Source organism: Petaurus breviceps, unplaced genomic scaffold (assembly GCF_028583685.1).
Source record: "Petaurus breviceps papuanus isolate PSGF00001 unplaced genomic scaffold, PetGlider_PUasm1.0 38, whole genome shotgun sequence".
In the NCBI taxonomy this organism is placed as follows: Eukaryota; Metazoa; Chordata; class Mammalia; order Diprotodontia; family Petauridae; genus Petaurus; species Petaurus breviceps.
In genome coordinates this window covers 17,434,337-17,441,665 of record NW_027186304.1, presented here as the reverse complement: position 1 = coordinate 17,441,665, position 7,329 = coordinate 17,434,337, and positions in this window count along the sequence as shown.

Below are 7,329 nucleotides of genomic sequence, written 5' to 3'. Positions count from 1 at the left end.
GATAGATAGATAGATAGATAGATAGATAGATAGATAGATAGATAGATGATAGATAGATAGATAGACAGACAGACTTATTATACACTTACTATGTGCCAGCCACTAAGCATTAGAGACACAAATACAACCAGATTAGGCAGTCTTTACCCTCAAGGGTCTTACAAGTGGATAAGATGGAAAAGACGCCAAAAACAGTCCAGGAATGAACGAAGAATGACCGGAATGTCTCATAAAATGGTGGTCCTGCAAAGGGAGCCCATGAAGGGTTTGGAGAAGATGATCTCTGAGGTCCCTTCCAGTTCTAAACCTAGGGTTCTTTGGTATGATGCTGAATTCAGACAGACTGACCTCTTGCTATCTTACTGCTATGAATGGTCGCTAGAAGAACGTCCTTGTCTGGAGTGTGCTGAAGCAGAATGTTCTGATGACGGTGGAGCTGCCCCTGAGTTACTAAAGGCAATCAGGAACAAGTAGCACTTTCAACTTGGGCTGCAAGCCATTGCTGATATTCTTCAAAACATGAGGGATGACTTTAAGTAACCTCAGATAGATTAGATCAATAAACATAGCATAATAAGAATGGGACATGCAAAGCTTGCATTTTCCAACAGAAATGCCAAGAAGAAAATGAAGCCATTGATTTGGTTGTCACCAGACTTAGCCAGCAAGCAAAATTCTTCTGAGCCGGACATTTTCATAGATGACATAATGGAAAACCAAGTAAGCTGACAAGTCCATTTCATGTGGGGGATTTTTGTTTATAGAGAACATGGGCAAGTCCTGAAACAGATAGATCAGAAGCTGCAGAATATTTAATATCGCAAATGTTTCCATTGACATATAGCAGGATGTTTAAGCAATGCTTTTTATAAAACAGAACAAATTGAGTTTCTTTAATATTAAAATATGGGCCTGCCATCTGTCACCTTGATCGTACAAATGTAGAAACTTAAGGCTTCTGACTCAAACAGCAGATTTCAAATGAAATTATTGTTAATTATAGACCCTAACACCAACCAATAGATGTGAAGTTCCTGGGGTGGCACTGGCAAGAAGTGTTTCATTTTTGTTTTTATATCACCAGGTTCTAACATAATTTGGGGTAAAAAAGTGTGAAATTAATCCATGTTTACTGAAATGAATTGAGTTATCTTCCTCTACTTTTTTGTTGTCCATATCTTTGGGGAGAACTTAGAGATCTATTAAAAGGCTTTAAAAGTGAGTTGAGTCCAAGGGTTTTGTCAAATAAACTTTTATTTTACAGAAGAAAGCAAAGTTATTTATAGTGATATATATATGTGTGTGTATATATATATATTTATAGTTATTACTTTGAGCAAAAGAAACTATTGCTCAGATAGATTATATAATCAAGAATGATTAGTGAGAAGGCAATTTTTAACAACTCATGTACAATATAGAGAAATTCTTTCACTACTGATATTATTATAGAGGCAGGGATTTTAAAGTGGATTTATAGAGTTAGGAATAGAGGATTTAAGTGTGTGAATGTCTATAGTACACACATATATATATATATATATATATGTATAGTCAAAATTGATATGCATTTGTATATAAGTATATGCATACATTCACCCCATTGCAAGAAACTTATGTGTTTACCATGTGCAAGTCATTATGTTAGGTTCCTGAAAATAAAATAAAAAAATAGCCCTTGTAGAAGCCTCAAGGAGACTGAGAGACATAGCATATATAGAAATAAGTGAATACAAATTAATTTGAAAAGAGCACCAACAACATATATATATATATATGTATTACACATATGCTCTAAGCTCCATATTCTTATGTTCTAAGCTCCAAACAAACTGGCCTGCTTCTTTCTACCTGTACATGGCATTCTATCTTCAGCCTCTCTACCTTTGTGGAAGTTCTCCCAATATCAGAAGTGCTTTCTGTCACCGTTGGAACCCCTAACTCCCTATAAGGATCAACCTCAAGTACCAGCTCCTTAAAGAGGACTTTCCCAATTCCCCCAGTTCTTGGTGCTTTGTTACCCAAATCACTGTGCCTTCTTTTTTTTTTCTTTTCTTTTTTTTGAACACACAAAACTGCCAATGCATTATGTACAACTTGCTGCTCCTTTCAAATATATAATAATCATGTGAACTTCTTTTTCCCCTATTTTCTCCCTCCCCCACCCTAGAGGTGTGTACACTCACACACACACACACACACATACACACACCTAAAATCATTCTATGCATACTTCTATTTATCAATTATTTCTCTGGATGCAGAGATGTATATTCATTTTTTAAAAATTCCCTGTGTTTACTTCTCTGTGAAAATGCCACATTTCCTCAATTGAATGTAGTCTCCTTGCAAACAGAGACAGTCTCATTTTTCTTTGTATCCTTTATGCCATACAAATTGCATGGTACAAAGGAGGTGCTTAAATGTTTGTTTATGATTAATTGATTGCTATATACGTATGTGGTACGCATCCACTATGAGAAGTTGATTAAACCTCTTAAACAAAGGGAAGATATTTGAGGGTTCATGTGCAAGAGAAACATAACCTTCCAGATTGGAGTCACAGGCAGATAGGGAGGCAGAAGTTAGGACCATGTGGACAAGAGAACTCCCTTTACCTGGAATGAAACAGCAAGAGATGAAAGCTTTGCAGTGCTTTGGAGCTATGAGGACTGTTCCTACAGAAGGTGATTGTTGGTAACAGAAGAAGACTAAGGGAGAATCTGGGTTCTGGAGTCAATGGAATTATCAGGATCCCAAATAGGATGCAGCTACTGCAGACTATGCCTGGCCCCTCTCTCAACTATCATTGACTTTCCTCCAAAATGATCTTACATGGGTGCATTCCTCATAAAGACCTCTAGATGGGCATGCTGTCTTGACAGTTAGATTGTAAATTCCTCAAGAGCAGAGAAATGATCAATATTAATCCTGTATCATTTATTTAATGATTCTATTTACAATTAACTGATTTTGTACAGTAACTGCTTAAGTTATGGTCCTCTGTCTCTGAACTTGGTTCAGAATTAAGTTGGCCTGTAAAGGGTTAAGTTTAAAAATCCAGCTTTCCTGCTAATCACTGATCTATTTTTGCCTCAAAGAATTTAGCTGACCTTGGGGGTGCATGTGAACACAAGAGAGTCAGGTCTAGTATCTTTACACCATCAAGGATGTCTGGTTTACTGTCCAAAAGGTCAGGTCCATTATCTCTAAAACTTGCAGCTTCCCTCAAATAATGAGCTCTTCTCAGTCTCGGGAGAGAAAGAGGGGGTTATTGCGAGCCTCCATTACCAGTCTTCCAACCAATCATATTATTTTCTGTGCCTTAGCTCTGTAACCAATTATGTTGTTCTCAATCCCATGATGCCTTCTATTCTTTGTTCTGTACTCCCCAAAACCTTTAAAAGAGGAACTGCCCTTTTGCATGGGGTCTTTGGTATAAATGGAAGCAAGTAAATGACCCATTTATTGATAGGCAGCATGCACCTGTTAATAAATATTATCTTGCTCAGGGAAATGCACCTTAGTTTACCTTTTTGTTAAGTCTCATGTGCAACAGTAGGGATTGTTTTATTTTGCTTTTGTGACCTCAGGGCCTAACAGTGCCTGGCACATTGTATGAAAAAGCATCTTCTATGTTCCAAGCATCTGCTAGATGTGGGGATACAAAAACAAAGGTAAAAACAGTCCCTGGTCTTAAGGAACTTAGAGTATAGAGGGCTGTAGCAGTAAAACTGGAGGAGGGTGACAATATGTGGAGATGTGAGAGTAAATGCTTAACAACCCACTTTCCTGCCAAAAAAAAAAAGAATGCACACATACTTTTTAGTTTAATCTGCATTTTAAACATTATCTCCAACACTTTCTTAAATCTAGAAAATCAACAAAATCATAAATCAAGAATTGATTTGTAGTGTTTGCCAATTTCAAAGCCATAAATCCTCACACTGAGAGTGTAACAATTGACTCAATTAGACCTGACTCAACCACACTCCACATGTCCTCCAAAAGGACTTTTTAGCTACAAAGTAAATGAAAAGCAATTTTTGGGAAAAGGCAAAAGTAGATTGGGGAGTGGGAAAAGGGATCTCAGGAAAACCCTCATATAGAAGTGGGCACTTTGAACTGAGTCCCAAAGGAATATATATATATATGTATATGTATATATATATATATATGCATGTCTATGTCTGCATTATGTAAGGATATTTATGTATGTATTTGAATGGACCCTGATTTTAATAATCAGACTGGAAACTCCCCCCTTAAGGAAAATCCTACCAATTGAGATTGACTTTTGTTGTACAACCTATGGTTTTAGAAATTTGCATATAGATATTCAATACATATTATGTATACATATATATGAAATTAACACAACATATGCAAGTTGATACACATATTTTCTCCTATCCAAGGCACAATTGAAAAGCTACCTTTTCCGTGAATCTCTGATCTCCAGCATCAAAAATTTCCTGACATAATACATTTTATCTCTTTAATACCCTTATCATTGTTCTACTTCAGTTTATGTTCTTTTTATTCACAGAGTATAAACCCCATGAAGGTCATGCCTAGGATATTGTTCAGCATATAGGTATTTAATAAATGGTGAGTTGATCTGAATTTAAAATGGACTGCACTGTGTATGAATCCGTCTTTCATTATTTTGTTAAAAAAAAAAAAAGTTGTGATTAAAATACGCCAAAGGACTTCTAACTTTGCTTACAACTCCAGGGGTAAATAGAACTCTAGTGACCTCTAGTCATTTTAATGCATTTATATACATCTAGATATTGATAGTAATATTTAAGAGAGTTAACAGGCCCCACTGCATCTGAACATTATAGAAATAAAAGGCTTGTGTTTGCATAGACTATGTTTAATCTCTGCTCAATAACCTCCAAGGACTCCCTGGACTTTTGAGCAATTGGAATAGAACTTTCAACTTTTTTTTAAGGAAAACCTCGAGTTAAAGTGAAGAGAAACCCCCTTATAATAATGACTCTGCGTCCCTTATGATGTTCTCATGAAGTTTCTGGTTCTTTCTAGTATCTCTCTAAAATCAGAAGGTTATGTGTTTTGTTTTCTCTTTTAGATGTATAATTGACATTAATTCATGTATACAGCACAATATTTTAAGGCCAGCAAATTACATTCCTCACGATAGTCCTATAAGATTGGTAGGGCAAATATTTGTATCCCAATTTAGGAAACTGAGGTTTGAGAGCTTAAATAAATGATCCAAATTATCTTTAAAAAACTATACATGCAAGATTCAAACAAGATTCAGACCCTTCACTTATGACTCCAAATTAGCCCTTAAACCACAACATGACAGCTTCTGGATAGGATTTGCACAGGATAGGATTTGCCTAATAGCTTCTTGGAGTGAGTAGGAGGTGAAGATAATGCCTTGGTTTGAGTTTTGAATGTTTTACTTCCCTTTGTTTCTGTCACAATAGTGGTCTTTTCAAGAGTTCTGTCAATTATTTTTTTTTTGTAAAGGGATGCAAATTTATTGAACAATAGCTACTAAGATTTCATCACTAAAGAACTTTCTTTATAAATGTGTGGTATTATTATTTTTATTATCAGCAAAATAATAACAGAAAAAGATGTATTTATTTATTTTAGGAACAAAAAGAAAATATCCTCTATACTCAGATTAACTGCTGGGTGATTACAAAACTACTTCAGCCTGACTTGTTGGCATGTTGCTAGTTGTTCAAATAAAACCTTATTTGTTCAGCATTTATTTGCATTATTTTGAACAGAGAAACCAGAATTGATCCTTGATACTATTGCCTGTAACCTTAATGATAAACAAGGGAACTAACTTGAGGCAGTGTGGCATCTGTAGGAAGCTAGGTTTTTCTTTTTTCCTTCTCTAAAGACATTTGATAGTTTTTTTCATCTTCATTTCCTAATTTCTTTTTTTTTAAAGCAATTGGGGTTAAGTAACTTGCTCAAGGTTACATGGCCAGGTGTTTCTGGGTGGGTGCTAAGTGTCTGAGCCCAGATTTGATCCCCAGGTCTCCCTGACACTGGGGCTGGTGCTCTTACTCTCTGTGCTACCTGGCTGCCCCCATTTTCTAATTTCTAACATTCTCCTATTTCAAGGAACATCAATCTCAATTTTTTTCATGTTTTGAATGAGCCATATCTCCTCTCCCATGATAGAGAATCCTTCTGCTGGGCACCTCTGAGGGCTCTGCTTTATTAGCAAGCATTGCTCCCCACACATGTTTTTCTCCTACACATGAGACAAGAGTCTCATTTAACTTTGGCAGTAGTATTTTTTAGTGAATGTTTTTGAAAACTCACATTCACACTGTTCCTTTTTTGAAAACAAGACTAAAAATGACTTAAACCTACAGAATTACACTGCAAGAGATGGTGTGGAGTAGCAGAGAGACAGATGGCCTGGACTCAGGAAAACTTGGGTTCTAGCTCTTCCTCAGCTACTTATTTGACTGAGTGATCCTGGATAAGTCTCTTATCTTCTGAGTGTCCCCAGGCAACTCTCTAAGACTTCATTTTGTGGCAAAGGTGCTGGTCTACCTTAAAGAGGAATTTCTTTACTTGGAGCTCCTTCTATCGATCAAATCAGCAATTTGATAAAATAAAACAATGAATTAAACTATATTTTTTATTTTTTATATATTTGCTTATTCGTGTACATATTATTTCCCCCCATTAGAAAGTAAAATCCTTGAGTGAAGGGAGTGTTCTGTTGTCTTTCCTTCTGCATTACCTACCCCAGGGCCTGGAGTACAGTAGAAACTACATAAATGCTTGCTTAATTGAATTGTATTTTATATTTGTTAATGGAAACATGCCTAAAGACAAATGCTTAAAACTTAAGTTGCTGTCAGCAAAGTAAGAATTAATTCAATCAGATACCTACTTTGCATAAGGTACTTACCATTAATAATTTCTGATAGGTACATGAATTATAAGCAAAGAGACATCTAATGAAGTGAAACGGATGGAGCGTTGTTCTGTGATGAGGAATCATGTGTACACATATGCACGGAGTGAAAAAGGGCAATGGTTGTGGAGTTGCCAGCTTGCTAGGAAAGTGTCCCCAGAAAGAGTGGATAGACTGTAGTAAACACCCTTTCTTAAGGATTTATTGAGTAGGGGATGCTTTGAAACTTCGGTTATACAAAAAGAACTAATGTCTTCTAGGTTCTAGCACTTCAGTCCTTATAAAATATAAGTTGTCATGTAGGAAGGTTCAAGAAAAAGAGAAAAAAAGGAGTTGAGAAAGATAGAAAGGAGGAGAGAGAGGGAGAGAAAGAGAGAGAGAGAGAGAGAGAGAGA